General features: G+C 35.3%; 1 protein-coding gene across 3 annotated transcripts in view; it reads left to right on the top strand.

The window, feature by feature from the left end:
• Positions 1 to 2775: 2775 nt before the first annotated feature.
• The window catches only part of LOC129246000 (axin), a 66496-nt gene continuing 49300 nt past the window's right edge, over positions 2776 to 19971 (top strand). Inside the window, exons 1-3 of one of the 3 annotated variants that reach the window (XM_054884503.1) lie at positions 2776 to 3079; positions 3541 to 3642; positions 12259 to 12496. The gene's annotated coding sequence lies outside the window, so the exon portion shown is untranslated. Of the gene's footprint in view, positions 3643 to 12258; positions 12497 to 19971 lie in introns of all 3 variants that reach the window. The other 2 variants (XM_054884484.1, XM_054884494.1) reach the window with 2 other exon arrangements.

Here is a 19971-nt window from a genome sequence, read left to right on the forward strand (position 1 = left end):
AGTATGGCTATGGGCCGAGAAGCGTGAAGGAAGCTAATGCTCATACCGATCTCTAGGGCATGATGATGATTATATTCTTTTATTAAATTTGCAATATTGTCACAGGGTGTAGGCAATATTTTCGACATATAATGAGGTGACATTGGCCCCTATTATGAGTTAGATTCGATATTCGTTGGTTGTCGAAGATCGAAAATCGAATGTCAATTTGGTATTATGAGCGGTGCAGCCTTGTCGAATTTTTCGTTGAATACCGAATTTAGAGTCGAATGCAATTTTGCTTTCGATTGTGTTGCGTATTGTGGGTAAACTTGTTAAAATGTAAGTTGTTTGCGTTAAAATGTGTTGTTAAAATGTAAGTTGTTTGCGTTATGGTTTTATAGTAACCAAATAATAAATATATACTAATTTTGTTAATTTTATGCAGGTCGAAAGTCGTGAGTACCAAACAGCAATTAGAAAGGCTAGTTTCATTAATGGAAGAGAATCCACAATTCGCAAAAGGAATTTGCACCAAAGTTCCAGCAGCAAAAAAATGAGAGGAATTTACAGCGGAGCTGAATTGCTTGGGACCACAAGTTAGAACGGCAGCAAAATGGATTAAGGTTAATAATGGTTTTTTTTTTGTGATGTTTATGGAAATACATTTTTATTTTCCCTTGGCAGGTATGGGCTGAAATACGTAGAGGAACTGAAATACATATTTTTTTCGAATGACGAATAATTGAATAAAGAAAATTTATAACAAAAATAAAACAGAAACTGTGGCATAAAGGTTTCTATTTAATACTTTTTAGATTTTTCTATAATATTCAAGAGATTTCATCAGCTGAGAAAAATTATCTATTGTAAATGCGTCGAGCGATCGAAATTCACAATAGTTCTATTCTTCAACGAATGAGCACCATAATACCAAATGAAAATTCGTTTGATCAGCACTTTCGACTATAGTCGAATATCGAAAGTTGTTCACAATAAGGGCCATTGTTTTCAAAAAAAAGAAGATACTATGCCCAATAACTCGCCTTAAAGGCTCCAAATGTTCATTCGAATCAAGAATAATAAAATAAAAGAATACTCATCCATGTTGTACTGGAGAATATTTTGAAAATCGTAGTTGTGAAATTGAAAATGTGCTTCACCCAAATTACGCTCGACTTAAATTCGAATAGCTTATTTTGCTGGCAGAACTCTACCAACTTCCTTGAAACGGTGTCATTGGCAGGAAAACCCAAAAAACTGCATTGGGATGTTTTGTTGTCATTCGTGATTCCACAATTTAACACGCGGCATTTCATTTTTATAATTTTTTAAATTTCTTAAATTAAAATCATTACAAAATATAAGAAGTACACCTCCACTCTGCTCTGTTTTCGCTGTTAGAAATCCGGCTCTTGACTCGCGTTTACTCTTAGCTGGCATTCACTTTCACATAATTCTGGAAAATCTTCGGGGTTAGGGTTTATTCTTACTCAAATGGTTTAGTATTGTTTATGCCTCGAATGCAGCTTTCATTAGAACATTGAAAGAGGCTAACCATTTTGCAAGTTCTTCGGCTTTTGATTTATCACTATCTAAATATAATTTCAAATTATCCCTGAACAATTTTTTTTAAATAGTTGCGTATATTTTCATATAAAGGTTACAAATACTGTTAGGCCTATGCAGTTTGTAAGAAACCTTATATTTCCAGATTTACATTCACTGAATATTCACAAACAAGTAACTTTTACACAAAGATCTGTTCATTTTCTGTACTGACGTCACTCAATTGTCAAATTTACCAAAAATGAAGTAGCGGTTTTGGGAGTGTTTTTTCAAGCGCGCTAATTTTTGTATATCATAGCAGAGTTGTATTATAACACGCCCAACTGTAAATATACTATTTTTATTTTTTATGGGATCGTTTTCAGAACAATTTGAATTTCATTTTTAATTTTATCATATTTATTTTATTTCATCACAATGGCTGAAGAAAACGAACAAAGCAAGGTAGGGAAGGAAATAATATAATACAAGTGTTAATTAACTTAAACAGTTGCAGTCATTCATTGAATTTCTAAAAATATTTAATATGTTGCCCTTTTGTTGGTTTTGTCTTGTGGAAATCGCAAAAAATAATATAACGGTTTTCGGAAGGCGCCACCTTCTGTATTCTATTCGCCTTGTCCTTGCACGCGTCTGTTGCGAACAGTGTTGTCGAAGCGCACAGAGCTGCAAATTAAGGGGAAAAGGGGAATTTCTTTTATTTTGTAAATAATGTCAAAGGTAGAGATTGTATTGAAAAATTAACCTTTTATGAAAGCTTAATTCTCTTAAAATTCTTTGTAAGATTTTTTATTCATATTTGCATTAGAATTAAACCAGCAAATTAAATTAAAATGTATTAATCCTTTAAGTTTGAATGAAATGAAAATTGATATTGAATTATTTCAATATATAATAAAAGCTTAAGATTATATTAAGTTAATTATATTTACATTTATTTGTTATGTAAGCATATATTTTAAAAATGCAATAATTTGGATAAAGTTAAGTAATTAAATGAATTAGATATATTCTACTTTATATACTTATTAATTTTTCATTATTTAGTTCATGTTCATATCTAGTAATTCTTAAGAGATCTTGCAAGAATACGTAAACAACCTTCTGCACCGACTGCTTGCTCTTAGAAGAAAGACATTTGCATATACATTTTATTTATGCTTCACAATATTTATCTGGCAGCACGAATAATAGTTGCAACGCTGTGTCGGAATGAACTACAATAAATCGTCTTAACCTAAAATCTGTGACTGAAGCAGAAAAAGAAAAAAGAAAGTGAATACAAGGAATCGGAAAAAATCGCATTGGTACATATCAGACAAATTTGTTCAAGAAATGAGAAGTTATTAATAAAATAGTGTCTAAAGAGATTCCGTTTCCATAGAAGTAGACAGTCCAAAAATATCATATCAATTAAAACGTCCAGTGAAGCAGAAAATATCTAGAAAACACATCTTGAAAAGAAATGGATTAGAACACCTTGGACGGTGAAGCAATGTGAAGAGTGGAGTAATTTCTAAGAAAAGCAAGAGTACACAACAATATTCTGTAACACTATCTGCAAAACTAATTTGTTGGAAAAAATGTACTTAAATTGAATGACCGTGTTATCGTTGCAATATAAGTGGGATTTCAAACTTAAAATGTTTCCACGAATGTTGTAATGTGTCGTGTTGGAGAATTGCCATGTCTGCATGCACAAAACAATGTCGATTTCCGATTTTTTTGTGTCCTGTTTGATACCAAATGGCTCAGCAATAGCTATTTGACAAGTGTTGTGGTAGAATTCATAATTGTTTAAAGCGACCAAGGGTATTTGTGTGGCTTGCTATCGTGTGCCTATACGAATAATGGGAGTTATTTAATTTTTGTTGAGATTTCTCTGTTATAAATTTATCTTGTTCAAATTTGGTTAATATAATTAATTTTGTTAATTGAGCGAAATAAACAAATTTGTACATAAATATGTTAAAAGTCGCAATCCACTTTAAGTAACAGCCAAAATATAAGTAAATCCCGTCCACGCCCACGTCTTGTCAACCGCAATGATAAATTCGATAAAAGAAGGAGTTAAGGACAGCGAAATATCTGAAGGTGAGAACTTTTGATAAATGAGTATTAAATATTCCATTGGGGTTTTCTGTAAACACTACATCGAAATTAAATTTCGAAAAAAAAATTGAAATCTAATTCGTGGTTGTCTTTCACACGATGTTTTTGCGTAATTTATATTAAGTTAATAGCCATTCCCATAGTGCCTTGCATAGGCTGAAATTTTTTCTTATTCAATAGTTCGAAAATAATTTTTGCATTTAAAGTCTTCCCTATATTTAATAAGACTGGTTGTATGCATAATAAATTTTTTACTTTTGTCAATAGATGGAATAACTCTTGTGTAGGACATAGCCTTTTATATACTGCTTACGTTTGTTCTAAAAAAATATTTTAAATTTTTTGGAATTTATTTATTTTAAGATTAAGTGCGAGAAACCTTAAGACGATCGTAACTCCACCGCTTCTAGTGCTTTTGGATGAGCTATCACACTGCTATCATTTTATTAAGTAGCAATCGTGAAGGTTCTTGTCATTAACACGTTGCCTGGACTTGTTAAATTCTGGGCTTACATTCATACATATCTAAATCTCTAAAGAGTTTAAACACTGTTGCTATCCCGACGAAGGCACAAGATTAGTTATTAATCCTTGGGCTAGTAGTTGTGCTAACCGATTTTAGTGAGAAATGTTTTCTCTATGAATCCAAAAATAGAACTTCTTCCACATTATTGACGCCACTCTGATAAACGAGCTCAAATATTTTGCGTTTCCATGGCAGTCGGTTCTACGTAACCGGAACGACCCGGATTTATATCCGGCCAAAGACTGTCACTTCACCAACATTCCCGTTATATGCATGGAGAATGTTTATGCTGCTACAACAACGGGTTGTTCTTTCGTTAAATTTTCTGTTGCATACTTCACGGTGTGCTTGAATCAAGTTTAACTCGATAGTTTTCTAACCCCGCACGTTTTTGTTGGATGTGATTCGTAGGAACTCGGTAATTTTAGTAGCAACTCGATTTTAGTATTCCATACAGACGAAATTCGGTCAATAGGATAATAAATCCTATGTTTGAGTTTTTTAATTTTATTTTACAAATAATATTTTTTATTACAAATGAAACATTTTATTTAAATAACTGCATTTGTTAGGATTTTTTTCACATTATATTCACAAACTGCTCGTAACAAGTGCTTTTTATATTTTGAATGATTGACATTTATTTTGTGGTTTTTCCCCACTACAGATTCTACTTACCTAAGCCTGACATATCATCGCAAAATTCCTTAACATGTCGAAATGCACCATGGACTCTCGGCGTAACGGGTATTCCTAAGCTCAAATAAATAGTTTTGAAATTCTTAATGTAACATCATAGCTGGGATCTATGTAAATTTGTACCAAAACATGCATTATTCCAAAAAATCATTTAAAACCTCAAAAAATCACTTTACATCTTTCCAACCTCAAGTGGGCATCTCGGGTGCGCAAGTTTTTCTAACAATACGGATTAAAGAAGGATTACAGTTGAAATTGGCTCCTTCGTTGGTTATGCTGCGCTCCACTTTACATCATTTTGCCCATGAAACGTGCTACTGTATGATTTCTGTGAGAATGTTCGCTAATAATTGCGCTTTACCAAGCCGTCCTGGTGAAATCCCCAGTCACCATCGTTGTTGTAGCAGTTCATCCAGTCCTTTTTGTTGTGTTAAGGACAACGAAATATTTGATCATCCGGTGGTCATCGCTGTTGTTGTTATTGTTGGTGTAGCAGCATAAACATTCCGCATACATGTACAGGGAATGCTGCTGGAGCGATAGTCCTTAGGCGGTCGTTCCGATAACTTAGAACAGACTGCCCCGGGAACGCGGACATTATCGTCGTAGGTGGTGGTTGGCCACCGATGACGGCAATTGGGCCGGAAGTTCATGAAGGAAGTGAAGAACTCCCGAAGAATGTCATTTATGGCCTGTTTATGTATTGCGGCGCGCAGTGGATCTTGTGTTGTCCCGGGATTCCTGCAGGGATTTATTGCTCAGCAAATTGTTGTGCTCCTTAACATGAGAGCATAGTTGCCTCGCTGTGTAGATATTCAAGAGACATCCAACGGCTGGTCTGGCGACTTTCGGAGAGCGGGAGTTCATAAAACTGGGGAGAGACTCCACCACTCCAGTAGGATCGCTCAGCAAGCATAACATTGTGATCCCTAACTTGGAGCAAGCAATTTGTAAACTCGCCTGCATTTTCTACCTATTTCTAGTTCCCCTGGCCACGTTACTAACACTAGCCACTTTTCGCAATGAGCGAGTTCACTATCTGAGCGGCTCTCAAGGCCCTATCATCCAGTGAGATTAAGTCCTCACTGGTCCTTGAGTCTATCGAGAAACTGAATCTACTAGGAACGCACAGTCGCATCCGCCTAATTTGTCCGTCCCAGGACACAGGGGTATAACTGGGAACGAAGTAGCGGACGCATTGGCGAAAGAGCCTGCGGCTTTGCCATTATTAGGACTCGAGTCCGTCCTTGCTATAGGGCAACACACCATCAAGGAGAAGCTTAGGAGAGAATAGCTAAGGCTAAGGGAGGTTTGGTGCTGGCACCAAAGTATGGGGCTACACCAGGCGAAATTCTTTTTGAAAGGGTACAACCAAAAGGGGCTTAAAAACTCATAAATCTCCTCAAGTATAAACTGAGAAAGCGCACTGCAGGCCACTGCATTCCACTGATTCTTGTCGTTTCTTTGACCAATTCCAGGAGACTCCAATGCACCTTCTCCTTGAATGTAGCGCTATAGCGCGGAGAAGGTTGAGACATTCGGCCAACTGCAGCCAAAAGAAAGGCACATACACTCACGATAGAGCTGGGTATCCTGAGTTTAATAAGGGAACTGGGTCTCGATGAGTTTCTGTGATGAGCAGAGGGCACAAAAGGCCATTCTTCATTCACTCAATCTTATCAGCATTGTTCAGGTTTCGAAGTGTGGAAAGAATCATATGAGTTATGAAATTTGTCGCTTCATTCTATATTTCATTTTATCTCATACCAGCCCACACCCGGCACACCAGGTCTCAATGAATAAAGTGTAACAAAAATGTTTAGGGTCATCTATTTAAACTGTTTTGTGTGCATTTTTTTATATTGATTTTGTTGAAGAATATTGTGTCGATCGTAACAAAATTGACGAAGCTATGAGTATTGGAACGTTCATTGCTCCAGGCCGTGTTTCTATACCTGAAAATTTTGAAATTTTTTTTTTAAAACTTTTAATTTTTAAGTCCATGTACACCATAACTCCAAATCTACTGGACCAATCGTTTGCAAAGTACTACATATAATTCACCGGACATCCGTGAGGGTTATTTTTTATTTGTATGAATTATGTGACTTACAACAAATTAGACGATTTTTTTAGCGCAAATCGGTTTATTGGCTTTCCAGAGCTACGAAAAGTTGAAAAATCTAAAAAATTCTCCCAGGGATACCTTGAGAAACATCTCCTTTAACAAACACATTTTGATTTTTCTGTTTAAGCCCTACATTAACTCTCGTCTAGGACCTAGAGACAAAGCTCAATAAACCGGGACAATATACTCAATATAGACAATACGGCTCCGGTTTTTGAAGGGCGAAAAAGGTTCAAAGTCACTATCGAAAAAGAAGGATGGCATAAGGGCTTTAGCTCCAAATGTAATACACTTAATATTTATACGGACGGTTCTAAAACGACTAGTGGAGTAGGGTCTGGGATATACTGTCCAGAGTTAGACCTAATAAAGTCGTATAAGCTGCCAGATCATTGCAGTGTATTCCAGGCTGAGGTTACCACATTTGGAAAGGCAGCAGACCTAGCTTGTGCTACTACTCGGACCAATTCCAATGGTAACTTTTACAGAGATAGTCAGGCAGCCATTAAAGCAATTAGCAATTACATCGTAGTATAATGACCCAAATCGTTTTTCAGAGCAGGAAGGCAGTAGAAAGATTGGCAGCGAATAGTAAGCTACATTTATATTTGGTTCCAGACCATTAGAGCAATGAAGGGAACGAAATGGTAGACGATACAGCGAAAATCCTCGAATTTTGTTAACGAAATTCCAAAGCCAATAAGAACGAAATACAACGAACTAGACGAAAACATATCAGAGTAGCAGCGTATGCCTATAAGAAAGGAATCTCGAGCAGCGAGGAGCCGGACTCAAGGGAAACCGTGGAGCATCTCCTTTGCGGATGTCCTGCGTTATTAAAAAAAACTCTTAAAATATTTATCTGCGCCACAGTTTGATGGATTGGAAGACATCTCAGCAGTGGGTTCGAAACGTCTCCTTAAATGCGAAATTGATGCAATAGACACCATGAGGGTGGACTATTTCAAAACGCATAACTAATGAACTCCATCTGGTATTGCTATGGTCCGAACCTGTCTATGCGTGACTGCAAGTCAACCAGTTCAACCTAATCTAGCCTAAAAAAAGTTATTCGGGTTGGTCTGCATATTGAAAGCCATAGAACACAGATCTTTGAATCATTTTACTTTGGCTGAATCATGTTAATCAGGCATTGATGCGAAATCTATATAATTCTAATATTTGTAAAAAAATACAGCTGTGTCGTAATACAGGCATTTTTAAAGTACTTATGGTGTATACATGGCGTATGAGTGACATTTCTCACTGCAAAATCATATTACTATTAAAAACCCGAGCCGATCGCCTTCGTTGCTGGTTTGCCTTGGTTTTGTATAATGAGTACTTACATATAATATAGTTCATGTGAAAATATTTAATATTTGCGCAGTGCTAGCTTTTTCTGGTTGCTATCCCTGTTTAAGTTAACGCCAGTTCTTCCGTAAACAATTCATTGAGCGACTTCGAAATATCATCAAACAAACGCGCTGTCTTATGTATAGCATCTGTAATAATAAAAACACTATTATATAAGAAAAATACAAAGCAGCTTTATAAAAAGTACAATTTAATTTTTTTGGCATAGATGCCACATCGTCTATTGTTTCTTTCAATTAATTGAAAAAAAAATCAAATTTGAAGGTTTCGTGAAAATGCGGGAGGAAAATATTTCTTAATAGACCATATGGTTGGCAAGCACAGAAGATACGCTTTTCAATTCCTTTTGCAAATGGTTGTTTTGCTCTTCTGGAATGAGAAATTTATCATAAAATAATCAAATAATAAAGAGTGCTAAGCGTAATGTTTACTTAATTTTGATAATATTTACGTAGTTTTGAGTGAAGGATGGTTTTCGGATTTGAGGATATTTTAAAGGATCATTGCCTTCATATCCGAAACTTATTTTGGGAGAGAGCATTTTAGAATATCTTTATAATGCCTTTTATAATTAAAAAAGTTTCACTTAATTACTGTTTTAATTTAATTTTTTTTTTTTTTTTTTTTATTTCACTTATTTATTTTTAACTTCATGTTTTTTAAATTTAGTTTAATTTTAAAATTTGTTTTTTTTTTTGTTGTGTTTTTTAAAGTATTATATTATAATTTTTTTTAATTTATTATATATTTAAAATTTTGTTTGTTTAAATAATTTGTTCTGCTCTTTTATCATACCACCGAATGTCATAAAAAAATTAAAAATAACCTACCAGATAAAATTGATGATGTAATATAGGAATAAACAGATACCATTTTTCTAGCGGTGCTATTCTTTTTTAATTGTGTTAATTATTTTGTAATATTTTTTTTTTTAATATATTATTTGTGTTTAATTTTTTTTTTAATTTAATTTAATTTTATTGTATTATATATATTTTTTTAATTAATTTATTTGTTTACTTTAATTAACTAATTATTTTTTATTTATTTATTCTGCCCTTTGCCATACCACCCAATGTAATAAACAATAAACCAACCAGGCAACATAGGAATCAGCAGATACCATTTTTTAGCGGTTTGTTTTTATTTTATTTATTTTCGCTTTTTTGTATTATTATTTATTATTATTTTTTTTTTAATATTATTTATATTTAATTTTTTTTAAATTTAATTTAATTAAAATTTTTTTTATTTATTTATTTTTATTTATTATATATTTTTTTAAATTTATTACATATATCTTTTTTAATTTTTCTATATATATATTTTTACTAATTCTGCTTTTCTGCAATAACTTTACATAAAGTTTCTTTATCTAAAAATTTTTGTATGTTATTACATCTATTCGATACCACAGTAATGGCTAACGATTGCTTGGAGTCTAATAGCTCCATGTAAAAATATCCACATTAAACAATTTATAACCTAACACGGAATCCTCTACATTTTCTTTTCCAAAATTTTCAAATTTGATTGGTATGATTTTATATAGCAAAAATTATTTGCTCTAAGCAAACTAAAGCTGTAAAGGGTATTTCCGTAAGAGCTCGAGAACTTAAAGTGATAATACAAAATATAAATATTGTTGAAATGCATTTTTTTTCTATTGAAATTTGGTAGAAAATTCCATGGCATTTATTTTTTGAATATGATATCCGGTATATATCGCCGCAGTTACGATTTACATAGTCCATTCGATCAGTTCAAGCTTTCACTACTTTTTCCAATAAATCTGGCCGTATGGCGTCAATGGTGGCTTGAATATTGTAATAAATCGATTGTTAAGCACGCTGTATGGCAAGTTGCATCGTCTTGTTGGCACCAAATGCAGTCAATGTTGAGCTGATTAGCTTTTGGAAACAAACATTTAGTCAGCGTCGCTCATTAGCGCTCACCATACACCATACATCGCAGCTCATTTCGAAAGAAATAAGGGCCGAGGATACCGCCAGTGCTCTATGAACTTCGTGAACAATTTTTTTTTTATATAATTGGCGCGTACACCCTCCTCCTATTTGTGGCGTGAGTCTTGAGGTTGTTCCTACAGTTTCAAGCCGACTCCGAACGGCAAATACTTTTTGTTAGTAGCTTTTTCATGGCAGAAATACACTCGGAGGTTTGCCATTGCCTGCCGAGGGGCGACCGCTATTAGAAAAAACGTTCAAACCTTACTGAACAGAAATATCAACACCGTATACCATTCTCCGCTGCCAAATCATAGTTATCGATATCGATAGTTCACATGCAGCTAAAAAAACACCTGATACTTCAATTTAAAGGGCTTGTGTTCTTTCTATTTCTCTATTGTAAATTTGCTCTAGAAGTTTTGTTGGTTGCCTAATATCGTTTTTTTTTTTTAATTTCTAAGTCATTTTTGAATTTGTATGCCAAAAAATTTTCTATACTTCCAACCTTTGTAATAAAGCGTTTTTCAGTAAGAGCGCTTCAACTTTTTTTTTTGAATAAAACACAAATGGTTTGACTTTTTTAACTAATTTTTTTTTAATTATCGAGTTTGAACATATACATTTAAGTATGAAATTCGATTTCTTTTGCATGACCACCGCGTGCACGTTTTACGAAGTCCAATCGTTGAACCCAATTTTCGACCACTCTTTTGCATAAATCGGCCGAAATTCGCGTTCAATATTGGCTCTGAGCTCACAAATCGTCGCCGGCTTGTTACTGTAGACCAATGACTTCACATAACCCCAAAGAAAATAGTCTAGAGGCGTCAAATCACACGAGCGCGGCGGCCATTCGACCGGTCCATTTCTGGAAATAATGCGCTCATCGAACTTACTCTTCAACAAATCAATTGTGGCGTGTGCTGTGTGGCTTGTGGCCCCGTCCTGTTGAAACCACATGTCGTCTAAGTCCATACCATTCAATTGCGGCCAAAAATAATCGTTTATCATGTCGCGGTATCGATTTCCATTCACAGTAACGTGGCGATCGTTCTCGTCAACGAAAATATATGGGCCAATTACGCCGCCGGCATGTAAACCGCACCAAACAGTGATTTTTTCGGGATGCAACGGTGCCTCATGAATCACGTGTGGATTGCTTTCTGCCCAGTTACGCATATTTTGTTGACAAAGCCATTGAGCCAAAAGTGAGCTTCATCACTGAAGATGATTTTTTGGAAAAAATGCTCTTAAAGTTGCAGCAACAGAACGATTATTTTCATAAAAAATTTGCACGATTTGCAATCGTTGCTCAAGTGTGTAGCGTTCCATGATGAAATGTATACTAATGAAGTTTACAAATGACAAGCGAAAAATAAAAAATATTGCGTCGTTCGCCCTTCCTATTGGAAAAAAGTTGAAGCGCACCTATTGAAAAACGCTATATATTCAGGCAATGGTTGTCTGTTTTTAGGTTTTTCTTGGTTGGAGTAAAGTATTGTAAGAAAACCTACATTTTTGTTTTTTTTTACATTTATTTTCTCATAAATATTAATTTATTATTAAAATAAATTAGTTATCGATATGGATAATTTATATAAGCTATAAATTAAAATAAATTAGTATTAATATAATATTATATTATTTTACTATTGTATGTATAGTAAATATTTTAATTCTAATAATACTAATTTATTTAAATTGAATTTATGAGTGGCGACAACAATGTTGGCATTAACAGAATTCCGACCTCAATGAGTTTTCACATAATTTAGTCCCAGCTTAGTGTGAACGTACTTTTCACAGTTAGTGTTTCAGAATATCGAAACACTTTGATCAGTTTCAAATTGGACAATTGCTTCTTGTATGTATGTATTATTCTATTATTCCGTCTGTTTCAGAGAACAAGTTGATGTAGACCGAAAGTTTTTCGGAACAAATTCTTATAATGGAAAAAAGCTGGATTACGACATCACCAAAAAAAGAGCTTCAATCAATAACTAGCTGTGCTAAACTCTTTAGCGCACACATCATAAAGTAAAATTCAAGTTATGGTTGATTATCGAACACAAACGCTTTAAAGTTTGCGCTAAATATCACCGTAATTTTGTTTTGAATTTTGGGATTTCCTTTTTTACGGTAAGTCAAAATATGTATTCAGTCCGTTTCTATAACAGTTGGATTTGCATTTGAGTCCGAATACTAAAAATTCATCTGTCAGGAAAAAGCACTTATTTCACATAAATGTGTGCGTATATTTTACTATCAATATCGATTTATTTTTCATGGCGCTTAGTTTTGTTACTCGTGGTGTACGAAAGTCTGAACATTTAATTTAATTTAAGAAAACATACCGAAATGGAAAAAAACAACGTTCCATTCCGAAAATGGGTGTGCTTTTCCTACATGACACTTTTAGTTGGAACGGTAAGCACAGCGAATAGAAATCCTGGCGCAAAATTAATCATCAAATTTTGTTTTTGAATAATTTTCTTACTAAATACTAGAATGTTTCAATAAGTTTTGCGGTTCGATAAGAAAATAAAATCTTATGGTTTCAAATACACTTTTATTTAGTACAGTCTACCTGAACATCAATGCACTTATTCCAAGATATTATGAACTCCATACCTGAAATGAGAATCTGGAAAGGCTGAAAAAAATACGTTTCCACTCCTGTTATGACCTCATCATTTGATGAGAAAAGCTTTCCATGTATGAATTTTTTCGGTCTGGAAACAGATGGAAGTCGCTACGTGCCAAATCGACCCAACAATTCGAAGTTAAATTCATGCATTTTACCCAATGGCAAAATGCTCTTGTGACACGATGCACTGTCCTGATGAAAAATCATTTTTTTCTTTTGCAAATTGGCTCTTTAATTTCACGAATTTTTTACTTAAGCTGGTTTAAAAGGTTACGGTAATAATCAGAATTTATGGGTTTTTCCAGTTTGCAATTAATCCACAAACAAAATTACTTTCGCATCCCAAAAAACTGATGCTAACGCCTTGGCCGATTTCTGGACACGAATTCGTTTCGGAGCCGAAGAACCACGTTCACACTACTCTTTAGCCACTTGTTTTGATTAAGATCCAAGTCTCATCCATAGTGATGAGTCGACGCAAAACTTTATCCTTTCGAAAACGCTCTAAATGTTGCTAAGAAGTTGCATTCGAATGTCTTTTTCTTCCATTGTTAGCGAATGTGGTACCCTTTGTGCACACGGCTTCCTGAAACCCAGTACACTTCAGTCAAAATATTGCTTACACCGCCCAATGAGATGCCTAGGGGTTCTACTAAATCTCTTTCAGTCACTCGACGATTTTCCCATACGATATCCTGTATTTTTTCTACGATTCTCGGTGTCGCTCCTGCTCTTGGTCGTACTTGACGTGAATCGTCTTCTACGACTACATTTAAATCCAGCAACCCTAGAAAAATGGGTTTTAATTAATGGCAAAAAGTCCTTATACACTTTCAACATTCGTCCATAAATTTCCTTTGCTTTTAAACCTTCCAAAAATAAAAATTCAATGCACGATACTATATTTTTTAATTGTAGAAAATACTGTGACACGTCGGTACTAAATGGCTTGTAAACAATGAATGAATTGACAGATTGAAATGAAACTTCCCATACATTCATATGAAGAGTGTACCAACAAAAAATTTAGGCTTGTAGCAATGCCCTCTCTTATCGAACTGTAAAATTTATTGAACAACCTACAGGGTGAACGATATGAAGTGTTACTTATTCAAAACAATATAACTTTTTTGTGTGAAATTAGTTTTTATTGATTTCAAAGACAAAACTGTTCAAAAATGATTTCAATTTTAACATATCGCACTTGTTACGAAAAAGCGTAACAACTCAAAATCTGAACATTTTCAGTAGAGACGAAAAACTGTTTCCGTAAATATTAATAATATAGGTATTACAAGGGAAAAAATATGTAATTGCACGAAAATATCATTAAAAACAATATAACGGTTGTTTCATTCTTATTTGTTTAGTAGTTGCGCTAAAATAAAAAATTTTTGAGTAGTTACTCTTTTCCTTTTCTTTTTGAGTTGTTACGCTTTAACGTAACAAGTGCGATATATTCACTTTAGCTCGATATGACCACCTTTTGCCTTGACTATAGCCTTCAAACGGTAAAAAAATGGGTTGCATGCTGCATGAATGTGATCTTGAGGTATTTTGGCCCATTCTCGTATAATCGCTTTTTTCAGCGCATCCATACTGGCATATTTTTTAGTCCTCACCTTGCTCTCAGTGGACCAGATGGAATAGTCCATCGGATTTGCGTCTGGCGAATTCGAAAGCCATTGTGTGGACGAAATGAAGTGTGAAACATGATTTTTTAACCATTATTGGTTCACATGAGCTTTATGAGACGGTGCCGAGTCCTGTTGGAACGTCCATGGTCTACGACCGAAATGTTTGCGTGTCCACGGCTCTAAAGCAGCTTCTAAACCATTTTCCCGATAATAAGTCGCATTCACTTTGACACCAGGCTCGATAAAAAACGATTGGAGAGCGTCCATCAGCGGTCATTACGGCCCAAACCATTACTTGCGGTGGGAAATTGCTTCTAGTGGCCATACGTAGGCTCAAATTCTCGCATGAGCGTTCGGTCAAGTAAACACGATCGTTTTGAGTGTTTATGAACTGCTCAATTGGGACATTTTTTTCATCAGAAAACACAATGTTAGGAAATTCTTCACGTTCGTGCAAGCGCAACAATTCCTTTGCTCTTTCGCACCGAACTTTTTTTTGCTGGGGTGAAAGATCGTGTGCTTTTTGGAACTTGTAAGCCTTGACCTTGAGCTCATTTTTCAATATGCGTCGAATATAACGCAATCACACTTACGTTTGAATTCCATCACAGAAAAAAAATTCAACAAAACTGAGACGCAAATGCTTTTGATGTCATGAGTTGTTTTACAGATACAAGCAGTGTGAAGTTGGTAACACTTCATATCGTTCAACCTGTAGTATAAAAAAAATTATTTTGAGTGATGAAAATCTTTATTTTGACTTTTGTCTGTTTGTATACTGCAGCTGTCTGTCTACTTCTCAAGTGTCAAATATGATTGACGTACGACGCCATTTGCAAGAAGTAAAAATCTTACGATAGGATGATTAATTTGCGCCATCTTGTAGAAAGTAGAGGCTTTACAGAATGATATATTTAGTATGAGCAGTATTCTTAGAATATCATGTGGGGAACACACAGACCATTTTTCTTAAGTTATAAAGTTGTATAAATGTCAATTATTGTGTTGGAGGGAAAGATCTGTCGTATTTTAAAGAAAATATTTGAATCCATTTATAAAAATATGTGTTTAATATTAATCAATTATATAAGCTTCGTTATTTGTTAAAACTTGTTGCCATCCTTCAGGTAACCTGTGAATTCCTGTTTTGTAGAAGTTGTTGTCCTTGGAGTTAGACTGCCTTAGAAACACTTTCAAAAGACTTGAATTTTTTCCCGATAGATACTTTTGCAAAGATCGCAACAGGTCATCAGATGGTACAATCTCAGGTGAATTCGGTGGGGGACTAAGGACTTCTAATCTAAGGCATTTAGTTTATATTGTGTCACCATTGCAGTATGCAGTTGACCATTATTGTGGTGGAACACTATTCCTTTTCTGGATGCTAATGCTGATTGCAGTACAGATCTGCGTTGATGGCTTTTCCCTGTTTCAGCAACTCGTAGTACACTGGACCTTTCTTGTCCCGCCACAAACAAACCAGTACTTTTCGTTGATGGATACTTGGTTTTGGCATTGTTGCTGATGATGTTCCTGGCTTGCAGTAAGATTTCTCTTAATATTCTTGTAAATAATCCATTTTTCACCGCCAGTAATCAGCTTGTCCAAAAACGGCTCCACATTACGCCTAATCAGATGTGATGAACACATTCTTACACGATCAGACAAATTCATTTCCGTTAATTCATGTAGAACCCAAACATTTTGCTTTAATACAAACCCAAGAGATTTAATGTGATCTCCAACAGTTATATGATGAATGCCAAACTCTTCTGCAATTTCTCGACTTGTTAAATGTGGATTATTTTCCAAAATGGTTCGCAAAACATGTCTATTTAAAATAATATACGACAGAACTTTCCCTCCAACCCAATATTTTATATTGTAAACTGAAACTAAATTCAACAAAAAAACCAGTTAGACGAAATCTGAAATATTCAACTGAAAAAATAGTAAAAACCATAACAGCGCAAAAGGGTGTCGATGATTTTCCAGCAACTGAAATTATTTCGTGCTTTTCGGTTTTCAACATTCTTCTCATTCCACTGTGAACCATTTTTTTGTAGTTTACAAATTTTAGTTCAAAGTAAGGAACTTAATATAGCGCATAGCTATGAATTTGCATATGGGTATGTGTGTGCCTACGGTACATATCGCTCTTGTATCGTTCTCCCCCTCTCAAAATGCAATTTCATATTAATATGAACTAAACGGAAATATGCTTTGTGCAATGAAGAAAGTTTTATTCTCTTGGATGAATAATTTGATATTGAACTTGCATTCATATGCATATGCATGTATGTATGTGTGTATGTGTCTACTATTAAGTTTTGTATTTGACTTTTGCCTACCTTGACACATCCGCGAGCGATGCAAATGTGAAATGAAAGCAGAATAGTTAAATTTTTTTATTGTTTGAGAATTGGAATATATGCGTGTGACATCGAGAATACAGTTATGCTAAGTATAACATACCCTGCAGGGAAACCCGCTCAAGTCCTGAATATTTACGATAAGTTTCATATGTCTCCCTATAGTATAATATCCTGTTTGCGATAGTATGAAATCTTGAACATTGGCGTTTTTCGGTTTCATCGGTTCAGGGGTGTTTTGTTTTTAGCTTCCTGAGAACTATCGATATCGACAACTGTGGTTTCACACCTGAGAATGGCAAACCGTGTTGACACTTCTTTTTAGTATGGCAAGTCATAATTACTCGTTTAATGGAACAACGTTTCAAAATTGTGGAAATTTACTTTGAAAAAAATAAATCAGATCCCGAAGTTCATAGAGCACTGGTGGCATCATCGGTCCTTATTTCTTTCGAAATGAGCTGCGATGTATGGTGAGCGCTAATGAGCGACGCTGACTAAATTTTTGTTTCCAAAAGTTTATCAGCTCTACATCGACGGCAATTGGTGCCAACAAGCCGACGCAACTTGCCCTACAGCGCGCTTAACAATCGATTTATTGCAATATTCAATCCACCATTGACGCCATACGGCCAGATTTATTGGAAAAAGTAGTCAAAGCTTGGACTGATCGAATGGAAAATGTAACTCGTAGCCGCGGCAGACATGTGCTGGATATAAATTTCAAGAAATAAATGTCATGAAATTATTTACCAGATTATAATAAAAAAAATGTTTCTGTTTTGTTCATTTCAAATTCTCAAATTCTTAAAAAGCACTTGATATACATATATTTATTATAAATTTGTTGTAAATTTTTTATTTATTTATTTTTTCATAATACAGTCTGTTACATAAGAGCGTGGTCACTGTTAAATAATAACAATTGATTTTTTGAAAATTCGCAAATTTATTGGTAATTTGGTCGTCAATACTCAATGCAAATACCTCAGTAGCAAGCCAATCTCCATTATGGCTTTGCACCGTCGGGGCATACTTTCCACTAGTTTTTCTGCATATTCTACCGGAAAACACCTCCAAATTTTCCGAATTCGTCGAGAAAGTTGATCTAAATTACATGGCTTGCGTTTGCGAAGCTGCATTTTCATCACAGCCCACACATTTTCTATGGGATTTGCATCCGGTGACAGATGGCCAATCTAAAGTGACAACTCCGTTTTGCCCTCCACTCGTTTTCAACGTGTTTTGCACTCAACATTGGTTTTTCCAAAGTACTGCTACCTTTTGCTTTCAATTTCACAGCAGCTTCACGTAAAGTCAAAGTTGGGCCTTTCGACAACAATGCGAGAATCTTTTTTTCGTCTTTTTTTGAGACTTTGCTTGCTTTTCCGCGATCAGGAAAATCATCAACGTTACCGACCTTTTTATAGCGATTTATTCGCTTGCTAACGAACTGATTCGACTTTTCCATATATTTCGCAGCAGCAGTTTGGATTAATTTGGGTCCTTTTTCATGCAAACATAGAAAAATTGCCTCAACGCGAGAGGCGTAAACAGCACTCATTTCGCAAAACCACTCAATTGAAGACTAAATTTGACAGACAGCTGACTTTTTACAAAAAGCATGAAAAACTGAGGTGCCCTCTATATCATAGAAAAAGAAACAGGACGCTCTGAGTTTTTATCTACGTGTAACAGTGACATTTATTTATTGGTAACTTTAATTAAGCCTATACTTTTAGTTAAATTATATCTTCTGCTCAAATAATAGGACTATGAATAAGTTCGTGCGGTTTTACAACAGATGGCGTAACTTGATTATTATTCCATCGATCCACATTTCCAAACATTCATTGGAGAGCTACTGTCGTAAGGCACAAACGTCAGTATAAGTTTTTTATTTGAAGCGTAAACAACAATATTTTTACCACACTTGAAAATGTCGAATTTCGTGCCAAATAATGTGTTTTTGCGGGGAATTCTTCTTCATTATTTTAATATGAAGAAAAAAGCAGCCGAAAGTCATCGTATCTTGGTGGAAGTTTATGGTGAGCATGCTCTAGCTGAGCGAACGTGCCAGAAGTGGTTTGCACGCTTTAAAAGTGGTGATTTTGGCTTGGAAGACGAAGAACGCGAGGGTGCGCCGCCAAAGTTCATGGATACCGAATTGGAGGAATTGCTCGATCAAGATCCGGCTCAAACGCAAGAAGAGGTTGCAAAAACTTTGGGAGTTGATCAATCAACCATTTCCAAACGTTTAAAAGCCATGGGAATGATCCGAAAGGTAGGCCATTGGGTGCCGTATGAATTGAAGCCAAGAGACGTTGAACGCCGTTTTATGGCATGCGAACAACTGCTTCAACGGCACAAAAGAAAGGGTTTTTTGCATCGAATTGTGACTGGCGATGAAAAGTGGGTCCATTACGACAATCCAAAACGTCGGGCAACGTATGGATACCCTGGCCATGCTTCAACATCGACGTCGGCGCAGAATATTCATGGCCTGAAGGTTATGCTGTGTATCTGGTGGGACCAGCTGGGTGTTGTGTATTATGAGCTACTGAAACCGAATGAAACGATTACGGGGGATGTCTACCGACGACAATTGATGCGTTTGAGCCGAGCACTGCGAGAAAAACGGCCGCAATACGCCGATAGACACGACAAAGTTATTTTGCAACATGACAATGCTCGGCCACATGTTGCACAAGTGGTCAAAACATACTTAGAAACGCTCAAATGGGATGTCCTACCCCACCCGCCGTATAGTCCAGACCTTGCGCCATCCGATTACTATCTCTTCCGATCGATGCAACATGGCCTGGCTGACCAGCACTTCCGTAATTACGATGAAGTCAAAAAATGGATCGATTCGTGGATTGCGGCAAAACCGACCGAATTTTTCACAAAGGGAATCCGTGAATTGCCAGAAAGATGGGAAAAGTAGTAGTAAGCGAT

Source organism: Anastrepha obliqua, chromosome 1, assembly GCF_027943255.1.
Source record: "Anastrepha obliqua isolate idAnaObli1 chromosome 1, idAnaObli1_1.0, whole genome shotgun sequence".
Classification (NCBI taxonomy): domain Eukaryota; kingdom Metazoa; phylum Arthropoda; class Insecta; order Diptera; family Tephritidae; genus Anastrepha; species Anastrepha obliqua.